This window comes from Crinia signifera, chromosome 5 (genome assembly GCF_055691185.1).
Source record: "Crinia signifera chromosome 5, ASM5569118v1, whole genome shotgun sequence".
Taxonomy (NCBI): domain Eukaryota; kingdom Metazoa; phylum Chordata; class Amphibia; order Anura; family Myobatrachidae; genus Crinia; species Crinia signifera.
Window position 1 is genome coordinate 81129362 of NC_139221.1, and position 27810 is coordinate 81157171.

The following is a 27810-nucleotide window of genomic DNA, read 5'->3' on the forward strand; positions in this document are numbered from 1 at the left end:
AAATAATAGGAAAAACGGACATACTGAATGGATGGATTAAGCCTGCAATAGGTGTGTACCCTTCCCATGCGTGTGAAAATACTGGTACAGTATAATCTTTGGATTGTGTAAGGAAACCGGAACACTTGGAGACGGTGCTAGATAAACTCCTGACCGTCGTATTCCGGGAGGTCAGTACACCGCCATTAGAAATCTGACTGTTAAAAGTTAAACGGAATCCCGACCTACAAGGGTGATTCTCACTCATGGGGGTCCACGACCCCCACAGAGGGAGAAGAGGGAGAATACAACCTGCGGCAAGCACAGAACCCGCAAATCACTTCTTTGCACTCACCCCTCTATCAGAGTACAAGTGGTCGGGATTCCGACATTGGTCTAATGACCGTCGGAATCCCGACTGTCAGACCACCATACCACACCACTTGGAGGAAGCCTACAAAAACACAGGGACAAAACAAAATCTTCAAATAGATATGGACCTTGTCAAGCACATGTACGAAGCGTAGTGGGATTGCCCTTTTAGAAACCGACACAATGGTGCCGCATAAACCAGGAGGGAGCAGAGGCCACAAGGTGACTGAAAAGGCGATTGCCCAATACTGCTAGAAATCCATTCATTCTTATGCTTGGAAATAAGCACCACATGTAAAGACCTTCATAAACATCATGCAATTACTGATCAAGATGCTGCAAGGTACATTTGAATGGTTAACAGCAAACCAAGTATGAATGCATTACAAATAATTTGGACATCCCACACAAACCCTTCCGATTGCAGAAGCTATTTTGAGCACACTCGGAGGGGAATGGGGGAAAATGACTATCAACCCTATTGACATGGCCAAATTATGTTTCAAATGAATCATTTGTACTTCAGCTCACGCTGTTCTCTTACAATGCCGGCTTATAAAGAAAACTCAACCCTTATCTGCAGAGAGCAGTACATTTTGTACGATGCGCTACATATTTTCACTGTCTGCTGTAAATAACAAAAACAAAATGCCAGGACGAATTATACTCCCCAATACGTCAGCCAGGAAATCCACTTGTGCATGACCTTTCCACCTCGCTCAACACTGGAACAGTATGTACCTGTGATGCCAAGTGCAACATGGCCTGTCCGTAACAGTACTCACTGTCTACGTCTCAGCTCATAGAATGCTTTATAGTTCGGATTCTGGCACCGTTGTGTCCTCTTTAGACCCAGATTAAGATTTGTGCAGCCCCTGCCACAAACTAAATTGTCATGATATACTGCCATTATATAATGTTTCAAAAGCAATGGGACAGATTCAGAGCTGGACAGAGAACATCTGCATCTGTTGGAAGTCAGATGTCTTTGACTTATGCAAATGTAGCCACAAGGTCGCTGCGATACTTCCTGGTGCATCTACAGACTCCGCCACAATATGGCAATTATATTATACATATTATTCTGGTTATTTATTAATTATTAAGTTCCAATGTATCGGAAGAAAAATGTATTGATGAAAATCGTTTTAATAGAAAAAAAATGTAGTGTTCTATTTTGTACAGGTCTGTTTGTGTGTTCTTTTTTGTCTTTTTTTCTTCTCATGGCAGAAAATCCAAGGGTGGGTTGAGAGTAAGGGTGGTATTGTGGTTTCTGGGGCGTCTTCACATTCACCTCGCAACCAATCGGTCGTTTTCATGTGTTGTACTGAAAAAGGTTTGCTGGTTTTGTATTATACAGTATATTAGTCAGAACGGACAGCGTAATGGTTACAGCACATAGATTCGATTCCCACCATGGCCCCAACTGTGCAGACTTCACGCAGCATCGCTGGCTGCTGGCGCTCATCTGCTAGTATTACAGCAGATAAGCCATGGGGTGGGCGGCTTTCCATATAAAAACCATCCATCCCTAGGAAAATCGCTTAGATAGGTGGAAATCGCTCAGTGTGTATGCACCTTTAGGTGCCACCTCCACCTGAGGTTCTGGAAAATTTGCATGGCCCTGTCCACAATGTTTAACAGAGGCACATACAGAACAGGCACATACAAGGGAACACAACATTTATGCAGGCATGGTGACAAAAGACATAGAATGCCCTTGGCATGGGACAACTTACTATGCAGTTGGTGCAGAGCAGGGTTGAGATAAGAGGGGCAGACATGGTTTAGAGTGGAGACAAGGACAGGTATATTAAAAAGATTATATAAATACTATGCTGGTATTTACCATTACCACTTTTGTACCAAAAGCCAAGTCGCACTCGGAAGTTTGTATGCGGCTCCAACCTGGGTACGATCCATCTTGTGAACTTTTTCCACTGATCTGCCTATCTGGTATAATGCCAGGCGGGTGATGGCAGCTGAAGCATCGTCCCAGGATACCCATTTGCACTGCACTGCGAGCCTGGTTGAATCAGCGCTTAACCCCGCTCTTTCAACCCGGCATATTTCAACTGGGTCCATGTACATGCCTGCAATCCTGGGGTTTTGCGCACTCCTAGGTAGTGTAAAAGTGGTAGAACTCTGCTCCCTAATCTTCAGATGGTCAATATATCTTGATTCAGGGGCCTATGTATTACATAAAACAAACATCAATTGGACTCTATTGTATTAATAGAAAGATAAAGCTATTTCTACAAGTTTGCCAAGGCACTCTGTGTAAAAAGGAATTTTCAGTTGTTTAGGGTGCACAAGCCAAGGGGGCAACGTGGTCACTGTCCCATATGTACCCTTACCAGTTTGTGGGGCGTCTGCGAAGACATTTTACTACATACAAAGAAACAGGGCATTATCATCATCATTTATATGACGCCACAAGGGATCGGCATCGCCCATTTACGGAGTACATAACTGAATAAGCAAAACAGCGACTTACAGTTGAATACAGTATAGCAATAAGCAAAACAGTGACTTACAGTTGAATACAGTAGAGCAGTGGTTCCCAACCCTGGTCCTCGAGTACCCCCAACATTGCACGTTTTTCAGGTCTCCACACACAGAACCACAATGAAATAATTCGCTCCACCGGTGGAACTTTTGAAATGTGTCTGAATATTGAGGGCATCTGCTGGGTAACCTGGAAAACATGCACTGTTGGGGGTGCTTGAGGACCAGGGTTGGGAACCACCGCAGTAAACTGTTATACACAGCTGCATCAGCAGAAAACACTGGAATAAGTATCAGCATGGCAGATTTGGTGCCGTCAAAGATGGTTTAAGTAAGAGAAGGAAAAGTACATTAGAGAAATGCTTGTGAGAGCTTACATTATGCACCCTTGCATGCTGCTGCCAGAGCAGTAAGGGTTAACACAGCTTTTCACAGAGCCCGTCTCTGCCGACATGCATATAGTTTAGTGGAAATAAAAGACTAGACTTTAGTCATTTAGTTACAACACACACACAAAAAATAAAACCATTAAAACAACCCGGCAAATAACCTTGTAGATTACACGATGCCAGACTCATCAATGCACTGACAAAGATGAATGTACTGTACTATGAAGGTATCCATAGTACACAGACAATAGGGGAATACACAGTGTACCTTATTGCATGCCAGGTGATCGCAGAATGAGCACAGCTGCAGTACTTTGGCGCAGGCTTCAAAGAACAACAGACTATATTGATATCAGCCATGTTTCATTAGCTCTGACTGCTAGGACATGCTGAACACAATGTCCACATACATCACTACTAATGTCTCCAGGAGTTTCTCATTGGCTGACAGTGCAGAATAAATACTGTACATAGTCACAAATTAACAGTGGGTGAAGACATCTAACAGATTGTGATGGAGCAGTGTTACATTTTACAGGAGAACGGAAACAAAGAGCACAAACCAAGTGCTAAAGAAGAACAATTACCACTTAGCTGTGTCCTATAGGAGATTCTACAAGATCACAGGCAAAACAAATGGACACAGCAACTTGACACCTAGAACAGACTACACATGACGTTGATTTTGAGGTTGAACGGGCAACTGAGTGTAGATCATAGGGTCAACAGTAATTCAGTAGACATTGAAAAAGGGTTGACAAAAGCAGAAGATCAACATGGAAATGTTCAACACGGGAATAGATTGACATGCGTTTTTCTGCTTTATGCAAATTTGTAGATTTAAGCATATGGGGCCTTATTCAGACCCAGTCGTAGAAGTGTATAAATCACTATTAAGCAATTAATGCACATGCACACCTGTCAGAACGTGCAAGCCCTAAAACTGATCACAGGCAATTGGAATTTCAGAGCCAGCAGGGGGCGTTGCGGTGATGATGCTACGGCGGCGGCAGCTTGACGTTTTGTGGCAGTGGTCCAGACAACGCAGGCATGTATGGACGACTCAGGGAGAGGGCCACAGTGGCTACATGATAATCACACACAACCACTGCAGCCGGAAACATGGCTAACTGCACCTGGCTTTGAAGCTAGGCTGCGCAGTCAGGAGGCAGCCGGTAATGTGCGAGTGCTTCGCAGCGATGCAATATTTGGTGGGCACATCGCTGAGAGGAAACCGGCGGCAGTAGTAATTTTGTGTAGTTTTGCAAAATTAAAATGGACTCTGAATCAGGCTCAGGGACCACTAGTTAGTGTGCTGCATACCCTGACTTGCCATGCTTCAGACCGAATGCCTCGCTCCGCTACTGCTGTGCTCAGCATTGAAAAAATAAAAATGATAACAAAAATGTTGACCTTTTCATGTGTATCGCCCATGACCATGCCGACCTTTGCTTGTGTGGACCCATTGTTCAAGACAACCTAATGCATTTGAACAAATAATGGTTGACTTAATGCATGATGACCCAAAGTCTAGATAACCAAGGAGTATCAGCAACATACAACGCTCACTCAAGTTTATTTTATTTTTTAAATACATCATGGAATGCAAGTAGCCGTTTACCTTAAACATTGTAACGCTAAATAAATCCAACGTATTGACTGTCTATCTAGCATCTGGATACCTACCCAAAAAGTCATGACTAGAGACAGGATTATATGCATTTGCATGTTTTGCCCATTCTCACTGGTTTTGCATATTTTACCTAAAATCTAGTGATGGTGCATATTTTAGGTCCCGCCTTCTTCCCACCCACGAGTCACAGCACTGCTTTGCCCTGCTGCTGCTGGCCAGGTAGTGGTAGAGTGTGCAGGCTGGGGCAATATGTGTGCAGTGTGGGGAACCTTGGATGTACAATATGTCTGACACTGCTCTAGGCTGCCAATCTATGTTGATAAAAGTCAGTCGGGGCGGAGCCATTACGAAGCTCCTGAACCTTTGCCTGCCCCTGGCCTGGGACTTTACACCAAGAGACAGACTTTTGCAGCAGAGGAGGTGGGCAGAAGGGTTCTGACATCACGCGGTGCGGAGGAAATGCCGTGTCACAGTGAGTATGTGGTGCAGGAAGGAAGCCTTCCACTGAGCTGCCCTCACACGCTATGCTGACATTTGATCCATCGGCGCTGGAGATGAGGGTCCGTGTAGTTGATGCAAGAAGAGCTTTGGACGCTGCGGTCTGCTGTAGCAGCCAGGAAGAAAAAAAATACTGTGTACAGCACTAGACATCTGCAGATGCTGTGTGCCTATTTTTGAGGTTTATTTGCAACTAATTGTATGCTGATTTTTTAAATAAATAAGTTAAAAATTACTTTTTTTATTATTTAGTGTAGCATATTTTAACACTTTTCATGCATATTTTAAGTATTTTTCATGCATATTTGCATGCATATGTCAAGCTTTTTATGTTGCATATAATCCTGTCTCTAGTCATGATGAACTTTGTTAATAAAGAGCTTGCTGCCTTATAGGACATTGCAATTTTGAGGTAATTCAGGCAGTAATGCCACAGAGAAGGGTGCGAGATCAGGTGCTGTTGAGCTTGTGTATATAAGCTAGGTCATGTGTTTAGTACGTGTTCATAACTGTGTTGTAAAGGCCCCCATACACTATGCGATTTTGGGACGATTTCATCCGATTTTGGCACTTTGTGCCGATAATCGGGTGAAATCGGCGCAAAATCACAGGTGTGTGATATCTGATCCGATCCGATGCTCGGTCCCGTGCGCATCAGACCAGATCAGGGAGGTCAGACTGTCAGTACATACGATCATGTCCGACCTCCCTGTATGCATATGCATGCAGACACCGGGGGAGCAGTGGGGCGGGCAGCGGGTCCCTGAGCGCCGGGGAGTGCTGACCTGGCCGGGCGGTGATGTTCATATATATATCAGCAGTGCTGCGGGAGTCGGGAGGGGACGTGGTGCCGGGTGCGGCGAGTGCTGCTGGCTGACCTGGCATGTGATAACAAATAGCAGCGGCGGGGGACGGGAAGCACAGTGGCTCTCAGCCAATCAGAGAACGGCCGGTCATTTGACAGGTATTTTAAAAATCTAATAGCCGCCACTGCGTGTCCCTTCCCACTCCCCACTGCTGCTATTTGTTATCACATGCCCGGCCAGGTCAGCCAGCAGCACTCGCCGCACCCGGCACCACGTCCCCTCCCGACTCCCGCAGCGCTGCTGATATATATGAACATCACCGCCCAGCCAGGTCAGCACTCCCCGGCGCTCAGGGACCCGCTGCCCGCCCCACTGCTCCCCCTGATGAGAGCACTGCCGCCCCCTGCGCCCCGACGTGATAAATCGCAAGCGATTTATCACATGTCAAATTTGGCTCATCAAGTGCCAAATTGTGTGTGAGGATCCCGGGCGGCTCACAGGAGAATTGGGTCCGACTTGTCTTAAGGACAAGTCGGCCTAATGTATGGGGGCCTTAACTCATACTGCTTTCAGATCGCAAATGCAGGGTCGCACCGGGACTTTTAACTGGTTCAGTCCCAGTGCGACCCTGTTCACACTGCAAACAAAGAACCAGGAATATTGCCAATTCCCTGACGTCATAAGTGATGTGGTGGAGCATCATCGGGGGGCGGGGGAGGAGACCGTGCTTAGAGCTGGCGCTGCCTGTTTTCAATGCCAAGCAACACGGCAACAAACCGGTAAGAACTCTGCTTTCTTACCTGTTCTTATTGCCATGTTGCTACCCGTTTACGAGACACGGTCCCTTTCACATCGCACTAATTACCGAGTCAAACCGGCTTGTACCGGGTAATTAGCTACAAGGTTAAAGGGTTATCAGATTGCAGTTGCTAGTTCATTGCTTTTTTCAAGCCACCTCTCTGCCAACATGACCAAGTCTATGATTATACATGCTGTTAAAAGGCTTATTAAAATAGGCCTCTATCAATGTTTTGCAGGTGGAATTCTCCCCCTTGCTTTACAATTATTTTATTCACTTGAGTTTATATAGTAACACTGCATTTGGGTCTTTTCATATGTAAAATGAACAGGAAGTTAATGAAACTGAAAAAGCACATATAAATACGCAGCACAAACATTTGAAAATAAACGATCAGGTTCTTAAGAGCCTGTTGCCTTAGAAACCCAGAAGACATAGGTGGGGGATGTTGCCATAGCTCTCCTGTCTAGAAAACAGCCCAGAGAAGATTGTGTTTATCTCAGCAGGTCTTTGGGCTTTAAAAAAAAAAAGGGAACTTCACAACACTAAAGCAAATCCAGACATAATCTTAATTATGCAAAACCACTAGACTAGGTTCAACTAGAAATAACCGGGAATGGTTAACAAAAGCCAGAGAGGAAGACACGGAGCTACACAAAATGTGTCATTTCTAATTGCTTAATCCAATTAACACAAAATATATATTGACCATCATTCTTTTCCTAAATAGGTTCAGGAAATTTAATGATTTATTTTAGATGGTTTACAAAATTTAAAAAATATAAATACAAATAATAATTAGCAGTGTTGTATTTCTGACCAGAGGAACTACTAAAGGTCTGAACCACCCTTAAGTTCCCCATACATTACTGCAAGTTCCGAGGAGAAGTGGAAGCCTATCCCCCTCGAATCAGGATTGCATGCGATATACACTGCAATCCCAGCAAGTGCTGCCAGAGGGTGTCCAATCGGAGAGATCCTAACGTGCAGCACTTGCAATCTAGGGGCTCTGATCCGATTCACACAGGACCACGTATCGGATCTTATTTAGAACACATGCGATTTGCCCGATGTGTCAGAATCAGGTCAAAATCGGGCAAAATTGCATAAGTGTATGGCCAGTTTTACAGTATTTGACACGGGCAGAAAGAGAATAATGGAAATCTACTCCAACCCATAAAATGTGTAATCAGCGCTCCAATAAGGGCACATGGAAATTCAGTTTTTATATACAAAATGCTAAATCTTAGTCATTTTTTTTCTTTCTTTCTACGGGCCACTTACAGATTCCGGTTAAAAGCAACCCATCAAATGAATTCTCCCTTAATCTAAAACATCCATTTGCAGCCGTATGGGGCATTGTGGGGGGGTTATCAGGCCTGTGGACAGCAGGCGGCGTCAAATATGCCCATGTGTATACCCCTTTACATTGAATACACACTTGCTCTAATTTGCTCAGCTGAGTATAATGTACCCAGCTTCACCCCAGTACACACTGAACCAGAAAAAGGTTAGTGTGTACAATGTACTATAGGGGATCAGCAGGTCAGCACCTAAAATCTTAAAGTGCACAAGAGATGTGACCTACCAGTCCTGCACACACACCTATACACAATATTCAGCCCGATCACAGAGGATTGATATAGGTGTGTACCCAGCGTTACTCTATTTATACTCCATAGATATGGGGCGGGATGTACTAAAGGGAAAATGCGGTAAAACCGGGGTTTTACCGCATTTTCCTATTTACCATTACCCGTCCGCCCCGTTTTCATCTGGCAGGGTATCGCCACCCTATGGGCATCTATCGCCGCCCGACGTCTGCGCGCCCCCCCCCCTCTCCCGTCCTCCTGATCTCCTCCTCCCCCAGCAGGTGTCACAGCCGGGAGGACATCCGGCTGCAGGGGGGAGGAGGAGACGCAGGGGGACACTGGCAGCCGCCGGGATGTGACGGAGACCCCCACAGACCACATCACAGGTATCGCGGGGGATCTCTGTCACCGCAACCCGATGCTAGCTGCATATGTTAGTACATATGCGGCAGCATCGCGGCGGCTGTCAGGTGAAGGGCGGCTATGTATATTACATCAGATAGGACTATGGGGATCTAAGAATTGTAGAATAGTGTGCAGGTAGAAAGAACCCAATATGTCATCAACCTTTAGAACAAAGATGACCTTAATATTTATGTCTGTACATCATTACTTTGAACTTTCCATCTGTTCCCATATAACTAAAAAGGGTCATCTCAGAGAATGTCAAGTTCAAGTAATTCTGTTCGTCCCTGTTATTTATTTGTATCCCAAGGTTGGATTTTCCAAGCACATTTACCAAACCATTAACTTTTAAACCCTCTGCTTTATGTAACAGTCATGATTGAAAGTGAAAAAATGATGGTGATCACCAAAACGGTATATGTGCAAAAAATACATTACCTGCTTTCAATAATATATCTTCATTTGAACCACCACCACCCACTGGCATAACTACAAGAAAGCTAGACTGGAAGATGTCCAGGGTTCCACAAGATGTGTCCGAAGCCATGACCTGGATTTTCGGACTCCCGGATCATGCAATGAAAATACCGACACTTCTACCTACTGTGTCTGTCCCATATGGCCTGCCATTTGCCTGAAAAGGTTTTGCTGTTTTTGGGGCACCCTTTGAAGGCTGTTCCTTGTTTGGCTCTAATGAACTAAGGGTTTATAGATATTAAATAGGAAGCCCACCTTACTAAAGGCCTCCAAGCCTCTAGTTATGCCACTGAATAAAACCTAAGTAAGTGTGTGGTACCCTGCATTTGGGGTACCCTCCTTTTCATGCCGCAGACTTATTGGTGGCCAGCACTAAGTTTACACATAACTGCAGCCCATGCTGTTCCCAGGATGGTTACAAATTGTGCTGCAGGTGTTAACTCCCTGTACTAGGTTGCTAGGCAACCATCTCAGAATGTGATGGAGACAGAGGGCTTTTTCACACGCACCGGCTCCTGCCGGGCGGCGAAACCCCGTATGGCCAAGAAGCCGTGCCGCACTGAGAAGATTACAATGGAGGGGATGGCCACAGCCCAGCAGCTGTCCCTTCCAGTGGTGGGATCCGGCTGCAACCGGGCGGCCTGGGCCGTGGCCGTCCCGTGAATGGACACAATGGTGTCCATTATTAATTACTGTGTGCGGCATGGCTTTTGGCCGTGCTGGGTTTCGCCGCCCGGCAGGAGCCGGAGTGTGTGAAATAACCCAGAGGGCCTTCGGATCCACCAAACCGGTAATTCCTGGAAAGAGGGAAGAGTGAGGGCAGCTTTTGATTGGTGTTCAGTGTGCGCCAAACCTGTGAGGAGGAGCGTTGCTGGGCACGAAGGAGAGCTCAGTCTGGTGTGCGAGGAGAGGAGCCAGGTGTGAGGGGAGAAGCAGCAGCAGCCGAGAGAGAGAGACCAGCTGTCCCTGCGCAGTGTGCCCTGATGGTGGGAGGAAGCAGTGATCCCGGCGCACAGTGGCCTTACAGCGCCGTCCCACCAAGAGGCCAGCACAGCAGCAGCCAAAAAGAGACGGGCTGCAGGAGGGACACGGTGTCGAGAGAGAGAGAGAGAGAGAGAGAGAGAGAGAGAGAGAGAGAGAGAGAGAGAGAGAGAGAGAGAGAGAGAGAGAGAGAGAGAGAGAGAGAGAGAGAGAGAGACAGACAGACAGACAGACAGACAGACACACTCTGGCAGGAAAGCTGTAAGAGACATTGGGGCAGATGTATTAAGCTTTAACAATTGATAAATGCAAGGGTGATAAAGAGATAAACGTCCAGCCAATCACCTCCTGACTGCCATGTTACAGGCTGTGTTTGAAAAAAAAGTCAGTAAGGAGCTGATTGGCTGGACGTTTATCTCTTTGGGCGGGATGTTCTAAAATCCGCACCCCAGCTCCGCCGCCCATCTCATACATAATTATTGCATATGCACTAACATATGCAATAATTATGCAAAGGACAGATCTTGAGTTAAGAGCTGTCCTTATTTCTGATTATTTAATTATAATTAATGTGCAGCATATCGTGCGAATTGTGGCCTGCAGGTGCCTGGGGACCCCATCGCACACGATATTAGTTAAAACAAGTCATTCTTTAGGTTTTTTGTCAATGATTGTTCTGGTTATTGCATCATTCCACATTTCTTCCAGCGGTGATCCGTAATTCTGTTGCTGCATAATAAAACATTTGATCACAGTCCTCACGTGTGGTGACAGCATTGTGTGGTTGTGAGATTGCTTTCCCGGGGTTCTGTGGTCCCTCCGCTCTTCGAATTGCAGGTGAGTGAAACAGGCAGGTCGCAGATAAGAAGTGCCAAGAGGAGAACAGGAACACCAGGTAACAGTCACACACCTGCACGCAGTCTGACAACATCACAAGTGTCATGAAGAAACCAGCATCTGAGCTTGGGCACTATACCCCTTATGAACACAAAATTGGCTAAACATTAGGCTTATATAACATGATAACCAACTGGCCTGTAAAACACATTTGTTGTGCTTTTAAACTAGGTACACCGGAGTCCAAAAGATGTCCGATCCGGTGGATACCAGAGAAATTGTTCAAAATGGGTAGTGTGTATGCACTACTGCACACTCCCTCTCCAAGAGATCTGGGTTGCCCATCAGCTGTGCTACATGGCTAATAGGCTAACATCATGACCGATTGCCTAATGTAGGGGTAGCAATAAGTGACCCTTCAGCTGTTGATAAACTATACATACCATCATGTCATGCAAACATTTTAACACGATCAAATGGAAAATCTGATACAAGGCATGCACAGATGTGTAGTTCCACAGCATCTGGAGGGCTGCTTACTGCCCACCCCTGGTCTAGTTTGCGCTTAGCATAAGTGTAGCATACTGTATTCAGGTAGGTGTTACGAGAGGGGTTGTCAGTGGGGGATGTCCAGAGATTGGGCTGTGTCTTCAGTTACTAAGGTTTTAGTAATGTGGCAGATTTACAGATACTTGAAAAAAAGCGAAAGACAAGGTACATTAACTACAGACTGTCTTTAATTAGCAACTGCAAACAGTATAGGCAACACTCCATCTATGTGACTGTAAAAAAAGCAAACAAACATAATTCCAGCTTCCTTGGGCCAAAGCAAAACCCATCAGCGCATTTCTATTTACATAGAGTAAGCCAACAGAAAGTATTTCCAACAAGATGCAACAGGCAAAATCTTATTGCACAAACCGATCTCAAGATGCAACATGGCGATCGGAAACTCAAGAGCAAAATGTATTGTTTTATACATTTCCCTCTGTATCAACACGGTGTATAATGAGTACAAGCTTTTGCCTTCTTTAAATAACATTCGGAATAGGACTTCAGTGCCTAATGCAAAATACACATCAAAGTCTAAACCCCAATATATTAATGCCAACTTTTGATTGCAAAAAGGCAGGCGCGCTGGGTCCATCTATTCCTATGGTACAGTAGCTCAGTTTTAAAGGGTCTAAGAAAAAAAAAAAGAAAAAAGGGGCTACATGAAAATGAACTGTCAGTGACTGGATGCATAGAGTTTCTGATCACACAGATAAAATGATATCACATCACTGATGTCATCACATGGAACATTTTAAACACTGCTGACATCATATGACATTAATTCCATCAGCAAGTCAGACACACCAACAACACAATAGCGGGTGCTAGAATGAACACTATTCAAGGATGTCACCTGACATTTATGACCCTTCTACGGTTCATATTTTCTTGGGCGGAGGAGTTTACAAGCATTAAATTTTGTGAGCACCACCTCATGATTTCCTAAAAGAAATGCCATTATTTACAACTACCTTATGCGGGAGGCGTGTACCCTGGATTTGATGTCACAGCCCCAACGCCGGATTGGCAATGGGACGTGGAATATATGTGAAGTAATCCGTGTCTGCTCACCAAACTTCGGGGCTCGGTGGCTCGCTACGGTCATCACACTTTATAAAATCAACTCCAGGCATTTGCCAGTATGTAACACGGAGCACTGGCAAATGTGTCCTTTACTGTGCATGAGACGCACACCTTTTTGTGCACAAGACGCATGTACTACCGAACCCCTAAACCCATCTCCCTGAAGCGGACACAGGCAGGGTTGCCGTACCCTGCCGCAATAATTAATGAGACGAACAAGCGTCTGAGATGCTCCTGCGTCTCAGACAGATGGAGCGCCTCCCCGCCGGCGACCGCATGATCTCCTCTCCGCCAGCGCAGGGGATCTGGCGGTTACCGGCGCTGTGTGAGAGGCGCTCTTTAGGCTTGCCAGGGACGCCGGGTACAGTACGGTGACTAGGGCTACTGCGGGAACACTACGCTAACTACGCAGGGCTGCCGCAGAGACACTACGCTGATTACGCTAGGCAGCTGTTGGGCTACGCTGACAACGTAGCTTAGGCTGCCGCCGTGAATCTACACAAGTACCAATAAAAGCTGTCAAGTATGCTCTGAACGTTAAAAAGGGCGAGTGGCCGACACAGGGGATAAACGGCGAGGGTGGCTTGTTTTCGGCTATCCTCGCCATTTAACCCCCCCACCGGCCACATTGAATACGGCCCAAAGAGTCAATATGTTTGCACTATATCATTTGTCCAGGAAGTCCCATGGAAATAGTTAGCGAGATCATTTGCACTGTTGTCAAATGTGTACCCAGTTTAAAGTGTTGGATGCCAGAATGGCTATATCCAGAGTGTACTTAGCAATGGTTCCACAATACAGACACCAAATATACAATGGACCACAAAAAATATTGTTTGCTTTATCACATTATATTTTTCAGTATTACATACAGGTATATTTGGTTGTTCTGCAATTGAGGAGCTACTGGTCCCAGCGCAAAACCAATGGCACCAGAAATGGGGAGATAAATCTGTACTTGTGACTTATCTGGGCGCCCAATGTTGAAATTGTATGCCAGTACCCTAAGCATGCGATTTGACGTGATTTCCCTTGAAATTCCCTTGAAGAGAAAATCGCGTTACATTGTATGCTATTGTATTGCATGCGATGCGATTTTAATATGTACAGGCACCCAGATGCCTGTTTCATATGTGAAATGGCCCCCCCAGACCCCATTTTTAATTGTATACCCACCCTGATGGCTAAATGACCCCCATTGTTAAAGCCACCCCACTATCAACGCCAACCCGAAGCGTGGCGAGCGCAGCGAGCCCGCGAGGGGCGTCGGTACGTGTCCTCCGACCTTTTCATACCCCCACTATCCACGTCGGCGTGGAATTGACTTTATATAGTGTGGCGAGCGCAGCGAGCCACCGAGCCCGAAGCGTGGCGAGCGCAGCGAGCCCCGCGAGGGGACGTGGATACCTTCACAGCTATACGCGTCCCCTCGCGGGCTTCACAGGTATCCAGGTATATATAGACACTTCACAGGTATATATAGACACACACACTTATCCAGTTTCTATACCTTGTGTAGCTTATTACACTTTAAGTAATTATACTTCAAAATAAATAAGGAGGGCCCAAGATCGCTGTTGTTCAATGGATAGTCCTCAAATCATACTTTGGAGATAATAAAGAAAGAAACAGATGCCCACATTAATTAATGATTTAGGTTTGACTCACAAACATAGTTACTGCATAAACTGTATAGTACATACCCAAACTAAAAGCATAAGCTGTAAGTATAACTAACTTATGCGTCTGGGAAAGTCACGTTGGAATATTTAACTTCAGTATTTTAAATGCACACACACTCAGAAACATAGCAATTTACTATTGTAGAATGTAAAACAATTGACAGAGAAGTAAAGCGCACCAAAATTGTAGTAGGGCTTTTAGGAATAAACAAATTAAGTGCGTCAGAAAAACTGTAATTAAGTTAGTTATATTACATTGTACTTTCGTAAAATACAATAGGAAAATGAACCTTTGACCCTTCATATAGCTGAAACGCCCCCACAGATCACATCTTAATCTGTAATTCCCAAAGGCAAACAGACTGTCACCTATTTCAGAGACTTGTAATGCGATCAGCCAAACAGACAGCTGCTCCTTCTTAAATTGTTGAGGAACAGCACACTTCACATATTAAAATTGGCATCTTGTGACTCGGTGTGTGTGGATTAAAAGTAATACAGCCTTTGGGCTGTGATTTTGAAGATAGACAATTCAGGGTATCCAATTAGCTGCGATAACCATTTTTCTCATCTGGTGCTTTTCCGACCATAACATTTCCAAAATTCCAAAAATCTTTTATCATATCTTCTTGTGAAAAACCTATAATTAACAATAGACTTTTCACCAAAATCTTATCCTATCAGGAGCGATAATTTATTGATGGCTTTTTCATGAATTTCATTTCACCCTCTCTGACATCGTAAAGTATGAAGTGAGATTTCATTGCATTGATTCATGTTGGATTTCCTTTTTTTTTTACATGGTTTCAGATTTATTATTTTTGTTTGTTTTTGTTTACAGCATTATGTTCTAGTTTTTTTATTTTATTTTTACTATATCCCATGCACTTCAGTTCTGACAGGATGTTGCCACTTCTTTTTTGGACAGGAAAGAGTCTAATCTCTACAAGACTAAAATGTCAGAATTTCAAAACCAAGCAAACAATGGGGCAGATTTAACCACAAGTGATAGTCTTGCATATCGCCACAAGAGAAGGTGTGTTCGGACAATTGAATATGGACCTTAAGTGTGTTGTCACCTATGCAAATGAAATTAAGAGAAATCTATGCATAGGAAACAAACCACAATATCATAACAGAATCAGCATACAAATAAGTACAAAGCAAAGCAGCCGAATCCCCCGACAAGGAAGGAACCACTATTGGCTGGTTGATCTGGAATGCTGAAACAACCTTTGGGTCCACAGTTCTGCCCTATCCGGATGGAAAACCAGGTATGGAGAATGTCACAAAAGCGTTCGAAGGTCCGAGACCCTCCTGGCTGAGGTTAGTGCCAACAACATTACCATCTTCCAAGTCAAAAGATGTAAATCTATAGACTCCAATGGTTCAAACACATCCGATTTAAGATGATCCAGAACTAAGGAAAGTTCCGAAGACTCAACCGGGACCCGATTCAGTGGTCGAAGCCTGAACACGCCATTGAGAAAAGTCTGTACTTTGGGAATAGATGCCAGACATTTGTGAAAAAAGGCAGAAAACGCAGAGATCTGTACCTTCAGTGAGCCCAATCGGAGGCTCGCCAAACAGCCCGTCTGAAAAAAAAAAAAACCCCACAGAAGATGGGCCAAACAAAAACCATAGTGGGAAATGATTGTCTTTCACACCACAGAGGGGATGGTAGTGATGAGACGTAGCCTCACAGCATAGTGGGAATGACAGATTTTGGAGACAGGGTAGTAGTAGTACGTTTATTTATAAAGCACCACAAAGTGTCCGCAGCGCCGTACATAGCAAACAAAAAAAAAAAAAAATTACAAGGTAATGTACATGGTGTGTATAAAATACAGCATACATAGGGGTATAGCTAGTAGAACTAAAATCAGCATCAGTTACTAAGTAGGTGTCGAAATTGTCGAGGAGACTAAAGATGAAGTAGAGGAAGGGAAGAACAGGGCAGGAGCACTGGTGAGGTAAAGAGGTAGGGTGAGTACGTGAGGAAGGAGGGCCCTACTCATAAGAGTAAACAGACTAAAAGGAGGTGGGTGGACGAACAAAAAACAATAGGATAAGTAGGAATGGATGGGAACAGATAGGAGGAGCAAAAGAGGTTAGGAGGAGGAGGAGGAGGGATAGGCTAGTCGGAAGAAGTGGGTTTTGAGGGAGCGCTTGAAGGAGGTAAGGGAATCAGAAAGCCTGATAGGTGGTGGGAGGTTGTTCCAGTGCAGGGGGGCAGCGCGAGAGAAGTCTTGGACACCAGAGTGGGAGGAAACGAAGGTACCTTGCACCAGGTGGTCATCTCAAAGAGAAAGACATACGCCAGGTGACCCTGAAGGTCGGCATACCAAGCTCGACAAGGCCAATCTGGAGCCACCAGGATAATGGTCACAGCCTCCAGTTTGACCCATTTGAGTACACGTGGAAGCATGGAAAACGGCGGGAACAGATAAATTAAAGCCCACAATGCAATACAAATGTGGAGTGGGCTGTAATGGTGCCTGCACACTGTGAGGACTCCAGCGGAAGAGACAGGGAGAAGCTATGCCCCTCACTTTCTCCTGCTGCTGGGTGCGCTAAACACAGCACCGCCGCAGCATACCTGCTGGACCAGTGCACTATGCTGGGCAAGCCATCACACAGTGCACTGCACCCATCTAGGACCTCCAGCAGGTGACAGACCGCGGGCCCATAACACCAAACGCATGCAGCTGCGGTAGGTCCCCGGTGCCGGTGGCCGCTGACGTAGTGACTAATATCCCACACAGAAGTTGCATTGAACACAAGTTACTGGCCCTATAACAGCCTTTCTGATTTTAATTAATCTGTGCTCATAACAGTGACTATCCGTTAACTTTTAGATGGGCTTTTAACATACAATTACCCAAGCAAAAGGAACACATATCCAGCCCGTGCATATTTTAAAACATATTGTTAAATGTTTGTCAATTAATTAAGTGGTATCTATTTTATTTTATTGGAATACTAATAAAAGGTATATTTTAAGGATTAATCTTTCTCTTTAGTGCACCAGCAAAAAAGACAATCTCTTCTTTCTTCTCTTTCCAGTATCAGAGGCACGCTATGCAGGCAGTGCCACCCTGACAAATTTTTGCAGACGCCATTTTTTGTTTTCTGTTCTTTTTGAAAGTGTAAATGATGGAAATAAAATCAAACTTTTTTTGACATGTTATAAAAAGGTCTAATCTGTAATTTGATGCCTTTTGGAGATTTTTTCATGGCTTCTTTTTGCACATTAAAATGAATTTATGCCTGGGGTGCCCAAACTTTCGCACCCCACTGTAAAGGTGACCCAGACCCAGGGATCCGACTCCTCTGGGCACTTTGCTAAGACTGGAGTCTTGGGGGGGGGGGGGGGGGGGGGGGGGAATAGAAGGTGAGAAGCCATACCACACTTCAATTTCTTCAAGTGCAGACTCCTCCAAGACAGAACTCTGTTCCCCAGCATAGTAAATTCAGTGTCTTATCGGATGAAGGAGAAAGTGGCATTATTCTGCTAAACTTCCTCAGCAGTTATTTCAAGAAGTTGTGCTACATTTCAAGTATTCCCTGAAAACTCACCTCTTCAAGCAAGCGGATCATATTCCGGAACCCCACATTACCTCCAGTAGCATTTATATCGAATTGCATCCCATCAGGACTGTCTTGTAATCTGGTGTTGCTGCCATGCTATGGAACCCTATCCTTATGTATCCCTCCTATTATCCCTATAGATTGTAAGCTTGCGAGCAGGGATAATCAAATTGTCCAAACTCATGCTCAATAAAAATTGTATTCTGTTCAGAGCAACAAATCAGTTATGCCTTTTAAACAATCGTAATTATTGTATGCAATCTTTTTCTAGAATCAGAGGATGATGATGGCTGCTTGTGTGAAGATCTAGTTCATCTTCATGTCTCCACCTTCTATGGTCAGTCCTGATGCCAACTTACCACATCACCATTAGTTGCACATAAAGGTTAGTTGTCAATTGCCGCTTTACTATAGGGGACTGATGAGGCTTCTGCCTGAGAGCAGGGACACACAGTCCCCACTATAGAAGCAATGTTATTACACTACCTTTTATAATAAAGTATCCTACCTTTTATAATAAAGTATCCTTATACCATGACCTAATCAATAGTATCCTCATTTTTGCTGTCATATCACTACACATTCTTTTTTATTAGAGTCCCCTCAAATTAGAGTGCCACACAATAACTAAAATAAGCACAGTTCTACTGTATGTGCTCCAATCTGCTTTACTCATTTATAAAAAAAACAAACACTAAGCATAAAAAATAATAATAATAATAATAATAATAATAATATGTCAGGGTTGCCGACTCTCCCGGAATGTCTCTCCTGTTCCGGTCTAATATCTGCTTGCTTGTTAGTAGACCAGGAAGCAGCACATACCTGTTCAGTTTAATGACATTAATGAAATCCCATTGTGCGATTTGTTTAAACAGCTATTTGAAATGCATAATTTACTGAGAGCTCAAATGTTGGTTCATTGAGGTCATTCTGCCCCAGATATTTTAAAGATGGAGTTTCGAACTCTAAAATCACTGAAGCAAGTATATAGGAACGAGTACTGTCAACACATTTAATTTTCAACACTGCGCAGAACATTTGTAAACCAGAAGGTGGTCGGCCTTCCTATGTTTTATAATCTGCCATCAGATAGCAGTTGGAAAAAGTCATAAATTACTGATGGCAACATGTTCATCATGCAGCAATTATATGTACAGTGGTAGCACAATTGTATATTGGGCATGGAAGGGATTGTCAGGACATGAGGTGGCAGGTAGGGTCAGCGAGGGAAAAATCTTGGAGAGTTCAGGAGGGAGTGTGTAAGGAAATAAGGATGGAGCAGAGGCGTTCGAAACGGCCTTGTATGTGAGGGTGAGGAGTTTCAAGAAGATTCTGTAGGCCGCAGTGGTGTCAAACATGGCCTGCCACAGTTTTAGCAATCCATTATATTAAATCAGTGTCAGGGCATGCTGGGATGTGTAGTTCAACAACAGCTGGAGGGCCAGGAGTTTGACACCACTGCTGTAAGGAAGGAGGCGGTTGCAGTAGTCAATCCGTGAATTAACCAGCGAGTGAATAATACATTTATAGTCGCACTCTGGGAGAGAAAAGGCCTGACGCGAGCAATGTTGCACAGATGGAACCAACAATTGAGACAAGCATTGGAAGTGGGGGTCAAAGGAGAGGTGGGAGTCAAGAGTAACATCCAGGTAGCGGAGTTGGGGAACAGGGGAGACAATGGTGTTGTCAACAGTGATGGAGACAAGTGGGTGTGACACCATGTTCAAAATGCAGTTCAAAAGCGATGCTTTAAATGTAAGCTTCTCCATTGAAAGAATAGAATGGCCTCTTGTGCAACATATCAAAATTATAATGCGTTTTTATGTTGATGTGTTTGTTAAAGTCACAATGCACAAGTGACCCTTTATGTCCCCCTAAAGGTCCCTACATACGCAGAGATTTGTGCCAGAGATTCAGCATGAGAGATTTCAAATCTGTCACAACCGTCACAGAAAGTGACGTAAAACTGAACTTCATCACATAAAGTTCGGATTCTTACCGGTTAATAAGCTTTCCTCTACTCCCCCATGGCAGCCAACCTATGGGTTTTCTCCCTATAGGTAGATATCTAGAAAGGAAATAAAAAGACACTGCCACTATATAAGGACTGCCACCTCTAGGCTCTGTGTCTTTCCATTTTAAAGCTTCAATAAACAATGAGATCAGGGCCGGTGCAAGGCACCGGAGCGCCCCAGGCGAGTCGGGGTGGGGGCGCCCTGGTGCCGGGGTGAGGGAGGGGGGGGGTGATACCTGTGTAAAAAAAATTGCTGCCCCGGCCTCCCTGCAGTGCTGGGGCGGACAGGGGTGTCCGTGCCGTAGGGGTACCTGCTGCGCCGTCATGTGTATAAAGCTGGCTGCGGCCGGCGGGGTCCCTGTAGTGAATAGCAAATAACTAGCGCTTCCGGCGCCGCCGCGCGCATAGCGCTAGTTATTTGCTATTCACTACAGGGACCCCGCCAGCCGCAGCCAGCTTTATACACATGACGGCGCAGCAGGTACCCCTACGGCACAGACACCCCTGACCGCCCCAGCACTGCAGGGACGCCGGGGCAGCAATTTTTTTACACAGTTCGCTGGGGGTGAGGGGCGAACTGCCGCCCTCCAGGTGCCTAGAGCCTAGAGCTGCCTAGTGGTGGCGCCGGCCCTGATACAGATATACATACATACATACATACATCCAACATAATTACACCCAAACCGAGCTGGGAATAATGCTGCCATTGTGGAGTAGAGGAAAGCATATTAACCGGTAAGAATCCGTACCCTAGAAGTTACTTCACGGGGCGGGCAAATAATAAAATATAGGATACAAGTTAATGTTTCACCGTCTTCACTCCTGCTAAATTCTTGTAGCTGAAGGGATTTTTCTGTTTTTTTAATATAACAGCACTAAGAATTTTTCTTCCGAACTTTGCATCACTGGAAGAAAGAACATCCACCCTATAGTGCTTTGTGAATGTATGCGCTGATGCCGCTTTGCATAGCTCATCTAGTGATACTGCCTCTTTTTCGGCCCAAGAAGCCGCCATAGTTCTAGTTGAATGGGCCCTAAGCCCCTTTGGTGGATCCAGGTTCCTAATCCTATAGGCTTCCAATATGCAATTCTTTATCCACCTTGCTATAGTTTTCGGGGCCCCTAGATCTTTAGTCTTGCCTTCTCTAACCAGAAACAGCCTCTTGGTTCTTCGCCATTACTCTCCTCTTTGAAGGTAGATTTTAAGGGCTCTCATCACATTCAGGTTATGAAGTTTAACCTCCTTTGCGTTAGCACAAAAGGATGGTAATACGATTTCCTGATTTATATGGAAATTTGAGACTACCTTTGGAAGAAATACTAAATAAACGTACTACTACTACTCACTTCAGGTAGGCATCGGTGGGCTTGATGGCAGCGTTCTGCGGCATCTTCAGCTCAGAAAAGCCACGCTCATCTGCCCGCGGCCACACATGCGGGAGATGAGGAGGAGCTTTCTGAGCGACTTCTCTGAAATGTGCGGCAGGTCCGTTCTGAATCTTGGGCAGATTCAGAACGGCGGGGGCGCACATGTAAATCGCTGTGTGGGCTATACACACAGCGATTTACATGCGTTTTCAGGCATTTGTTAAAAACGTTCAGAAAATGCTTCAATATCGCCCATAATGTCCACGGAGGACTATTAAGCAGAACTAGGGTCATTTACAGTCCAAGAGCCAAATGTACTAGATCCTAATTAAGGAAAAAGAAGTGAACACATATTTTGACACATCTACTGATGTATAAACAGTCAGTTACTTTAGGTATTCTGAGTTGGGAGCAAAAAAAAAAAAAGAAAAATCCAGGGTAAAATACATCTTTATATTTTGCATTGCAGTTTATAATTGAGTCTGGACTACCCCCCTGTCACCAATGCCAAAAAATGATGGAGGATTACATTGGTGAGAGCATCCAAGTAGGCATGTCAGACAGTCCGTACCTGTACTGGCAGGAAAAATACTATTTGGAGGCCCCTGTACAAACCTTTACCTGAGTTGCCCCTCCTCCAGCGTGTACTTCTGTGTCCAGGGCGCAACAGTGCATCACCATCACAATTCATGTTGTCAGCCCTCCACCATAGCTTACTTATACCCCTTTTACACCAAAACGCCGGGTCGCACCCGGCTTTTTTAGACCCAGGTTCAAGCCGGGTGCGACCCGGCGTTTAGTGCCATTTACACCGGGCGGACAGCCCGACCCGCACCCGCGCCCGCCCCCCCCCGGAGCTTGGAGATGACAGCGCGATGTCATCTCCAAGCGCCAATCACCGCCGCGTGCCGCCGCCGGACCGGAACGCTGCTGGGGGCAGCCCAGCACTAAGGTAAGCTGCTAGGCTGCCCCCAGTCCACGCGCACACTCCCCCCGCCGTCGCACAGGAGGTGAATGGATGCCGCACACAGGCATCCGTTCACCTCCCTCCCCCGCCGCTGTCTGCAGGGTATAGCAGACAGCAGCGCCGGCTGTCAGTGACTGTCAGGCTGACAACCCGTCCAACCTGCGGACGCTGCGGTCCGCAGGTTGGACGTTCCCCATTCATGTAAATGGGAGCCGGGTCATCCGACCCGGCGTTCCCATTTACACCGCCCTCTACCCAGGTCCTAGCCGTGTTCTACCCAGGTCAGGACCTGGGTAGAAGTCCCGTGTAAAGGGACACGCCGTTAGGGATTTACACCGCCGAAGATCCGGGCCTGACCCGCCGCTGACCCGGATTTTTCAGCGGTGTAAAAGGGGTATTAGAATGACCATTGGCTCGCCTCTGCCAAGAATCCTGTTCCTAAACACAGACCCTAGACCAAACACACCGTACACACTCGTCATGCCCCTCTTGTTTAAGAGCTTAAATTTTTGCCCCCTAAATGCCACAGCATGACTGAAGGAAGATTACGATTGGCATTTTTCCTGAACCACTAAAGAAAGCAATTGTCTGATGTAGTCATGAAAAACAAACACACCCTAAATTAACATTTGACTGCAGGACTAACGGCACCAACACTACCAGAACAAGGGTTCCACAGCGCCTTATGAAGTACATAAATGAGCAGAACAAGAAAACAGTGACGTAGTACAAGACAACGCAGTACAAGTACATGGTATATAAACATTGCTGTATAACACTAAAATAAGCTCCTATTGTAGGGAGCATGGAGAAGAACACAGTATAAGGGGAGACAGTCACTAGGTCTACAAGCATTAGATGGACACCACTAGATCGATATGCATGAAGGTCAACAGGGTCATTAGGACATGGTGTTTTTTCACTTTTTGTGTGCCGACATGCGGTATTTCATGCCCTACCATCCACTAGGGTGTGGTGGGAGAATAAAAGTTAGCTGGTTTCCCTTATTTCTCACCAGACGTTCACATAGACTATCTTTAGGCATCACCACTGCCACTGTCATGCATTGTTCCATAATATCTTCCATGCCATTAACAATATACAGTACATGTTACTACTTGGTGAAGTCATCAGATGTGATGGCACACGGGGAGATGATCATTCTGAGTGATGCTAGACTGCTCAACACACAGTGTTGCACAGAGGTGTGCCCCTGAGCAATCTGTCAGGGCCAGTGTTTTCTGGTGAGAACACTGGCCCTGACAATTATAGATTTATACAGCGTGCTGGATATTAATCCCCAGGGTGATAGCGATGCGCAGGGGCACATATCCCTCTCGCTATGGCCCCTACACATGGAGCGAACGGTATCTCGACAAGAAATCTAAAGCAACAAGATAGAACACCATTAGGTCGACACGCAAAAAGGTCGACGTTGGGTTTTTCACTGTTTTTTTGAGCCGACAGGCGGTATTTCATGCTCTACGATCCACTAGGGCATGCTGGGAGAATAAAATAGTGTGCCAAGCACAACGAGGCACCGTGCCCGAAGCATTGCGAGCGCAGCAAGCAATGGGAGGTGATGCGGTGCACTTCAAACTGTGTCCATGTCGACAATCGGGTCAAAAAACAGAGAAAACCACATGTCGACCTTTCTGCATGTCGAGAACTAATGGTGTGCTATCTTTTTGCTTTAGATCCCTTGTCCCGGAGCAAACTAGTGAGACCCTTTTAGAAATGCCCGGGAATCTATGTGTGTAGGCCCCATTAGTCTACCATACCTCCCAACAGTCCTGATTACCTCAGGAATGTCCCGGTTTTCAGGGACATTCCCGCGTCCCTCCTGCGGCGAGGGGGGGGGGGCTGTTGGGAGTCCCACTGTCGGCTGCTGAGCAGCGAGGAATAAATGCGCACAGCGTCTATTCCCGCAGCCAGAGGGCTGGGGGCATGGCTAGAGGCTCACAAAGTCTCTGGGTCATGCCCCCATAGCGTCAAAACGGGGGCGTGGTCTCGCGGGAGAGCCGCGAGTATAGGCCATGCCCCCAAAATTTTCGACGCGCAACATTCTGTCCCTCCTCCATCTCCCTGTAAAGGTGCCCACACACTAGAACGATTTTTAGGCCGATTTTCGATAAATCGGCCGATATTTACCGATAATCGGTCGAAAATCGGCCGATGCTCGCTCCCGTGGATATTTTGCTAAATCTTCTGATCTTACGTGCTGCACAAAAGATCAGAAGATTTAACAAAAGATCCATAGGAACGCACACGGGATCATAAGAAAAATCTTTGGTAAAGATGTGCAATTGCCTGAAATCTTTTGTCAAGATCGGACAAAAGATTTGAAGGCTAATTTATGCGCACATCTTATGATCGCAGATCTTTCTAGTGTGTGGGCACCTTTAGTTGGGAGGTATAGTCGACCCCTGTTATGCAGATTATAACGAACTGTATCTGTACTTTGCTCCAGATACTTAGAACCCACAATCCTAAATGGTTGTCTAGCAGAGTTCCAGGATGGGTGCAGTTGGGTGCAACTGAATCATGATAAAACTCTTATGATGCTACCTCGTTGTGGAACGGTAAAACTGCAGCTTAGCCAACCTACTGGACTTAAGCTGGCCACACATCTAGAAATGTATTGCCTGATCTGGCTGTTCTGAACAAAAACCAAGTAACTTATGGGAGCAGTGGATAGTTTGCTTTGAAATGCTGGAAAACAGACAAAAAGGTAATTTAGATATTACCAGACTTTTGTTCCATCCGGCCAGGTCAGACAATAAATCTTTAGATGTATAGCCAGCTTTACATTTGGAGATCCAAATTTGCAATACGATGAACATGTGCAATATTTTGGGGTTGTCCTGGCTGGTGGCTTCAGAAATCAAGTGTCAGCCATGATCAAGTACTCATTCCTTCATCTAGGCAACATAACCAGAATACTTCATTCCCTCAGATTTGCCATAAACTTTAGCATGCATTTGTATTATCAATATAATGCCCTCAACCTCGGTCTTAAGGCAATAGAACTACACTGGATACAAAATGAGGATGCCAGGCTTTTATCTAACCAGTCCCTTACTGCCACATAATAAATTCTCTACTCCCTTCATTGGCTGCCTATAGAAGGTGACAAACCAATTTCAGGATTGGCTTATTACTATTATTATTTCAAAATTGCGTGCAGGCCCGCACACTAGTAAGATTTGGGCCAATTTCACCCGATCCTGATGGATTGGGTAAAAAAGAAGCACAAATCGGATGCGTGTGACATCCCACCTGGGCCGATGCGGGGTCCAATGCACAACAGGTCAGACACTACAGATTAAACCCTCCGCACATAAAATGTATCGGATCGGACTCAGGTGTTTACCACCCACTATGTATTGGGTCTGATCCGTAGGTGTGTGTGCCAGCGGTGATGCACCTTTGGCACACACCTATGCATAGGGGAGGACTGGGGCAGGCAGATTCAGGTGACAGGTGCCAGATAGCAAGGTAGCAAGCGGCAGATTTTAAACCAAATAATTTTAAAATACCTGCCTGCTGCTGATTGGCTGAGAGAATTCTCTCAGCCAATCCATGGCCGGCCAATCTTTTGAAAATATTTTTTAGACAATCTTCTGCAGCTTCCGACCCAGCACCTGCCCTGGCATCCAACGCTGCCCGGCTCTCCTGCAGCTCCCCGGGAGTTTATATGCAATAAATCACATGCGATTCATCGCATGTAAAAATGGCACATCAAGGCATCATTAGCATATATTGGCAAAGCTGCTGCCTCTTATTGGCCCTTATTCTGTCAAGAACTTTGTTGAAAAAGTCTTCAATTTATCGATATACACAAATGTCAAAAAGGTGAAAATCACAAATAACAACTTGAATGAACTAGTTCCCTCAGATTAGAATCTAGTATAGCATGAGTCTGATTATTGGCAATGGTATCAATGTTAAAGCGGGCCATACACCAGAAGACTCCAAGGCCTGAACGCCCCATTTCTAGTGGTCATTGATCGGTACTATGCGCAGTTCCGCAGGTCGAAACGTCGATCCTCAGATCATACATGCTGCATGTTAACCATCAGATTTGCTTGTGGTCGCAAGCAGATCATATGTGCGTTTAAAGCATATACCATCCCTCTTACGACCTGCATATGATCAGGTTTTATGCAGGTCTGATGTATGGCCACCTTTAGCAAAGGATTATGCTTAAGATGTCACTGAACTTTATTATAACCAATAGACTTTTCAGATTTGTCTTCAGTTCAATTTCACAATAACAATATGTCCAACAGTTGGATTTGACCAAAAAAACACATTTGTTATTAACTGCGCAAAGTACATAAAGGTTACCGAGACAGATAAATAGTGATTGAACACACAAACGGTGCAGCAACCCTGCAGTTTACACTTAGCGATAAACCTATATAAATGATACATCGAAACAAGATAACATAATAATGGTTATTAACAGTTAAGAGGTTCAAAAGATTCCCTTATCAGGTCAAGGACAAACTTTATTGTTGGCTGTGATAGGAGCGATAGGGGTGGAAAAACCATAGGGGGGGAATGTATTTACTTTCAAGCACAACCAGGTCTCTGGTATTCACCTTATCAACTGAGTATGGTTAGCTCAGGTGTGAATGTAAAACATCTCCGAGCTTGCACCAGTGCACTGTGCGCAATGAAACGATGACAGCAAACCAGCTCAAATTGTTATTTTTAAAACTGCAGAAGTTTTAAAGGAAGTGGTTAAAAAGAAATAAATAGAAAGGTTTTAAATTTGTACTTCTTTACCCAAAACACAGTCACAAGTGGCTTCTCTGTTTATATACTACTAGAATGATTTATACACACACACACACACACACACACACAATATGGGGAATAGTGATGTCAGAGAAGCTTCTCAGAATCCCCACTGGGATAACCAATAATGCGCATGTTGGAAGTTCTACTGTGAATGCGCATCTCATGCTTTCCTTTAGCTATAAACATTAGGCTGTTCCTGATTGTGATAAACACATTTGTAGGACAGCAGGATTTTTAGCAGGATTGTAAATTGTGGAGGTACAACAAAAGAACACTGCACATACTGTACAGTGTATAACTTACCGCTGGACGTTTAACAAATATTGTTAAGCTGGCCATACACTAGGCAATTTGGGTGCAGTTTGGCTACTTTTTATGCGACTGTGGTGATCAATCGCATAAAAAGCATCCAAATAGTATGTATGTGTCAGCAGGTCCGATACGATGCACAGTCCCCGGCGC

At 45.1% G+C, this 27810-nt stretch overlaps 1 protein-coding gene across 6 annotated transcripts in view; it reads right to left on the reverse strand.

Annotated features, from left to right (window-relative positions):
• Positions 1 to 27810, reverse strand: part of GREB1L (GREB1 like retinoic acid receptor coactivator) — a 112331-nt gene that overhangs the window by 77983 nt on the left and 6538 nt on the right. The gene's annotated exons all lie outside the window — the stretch shown is intronic.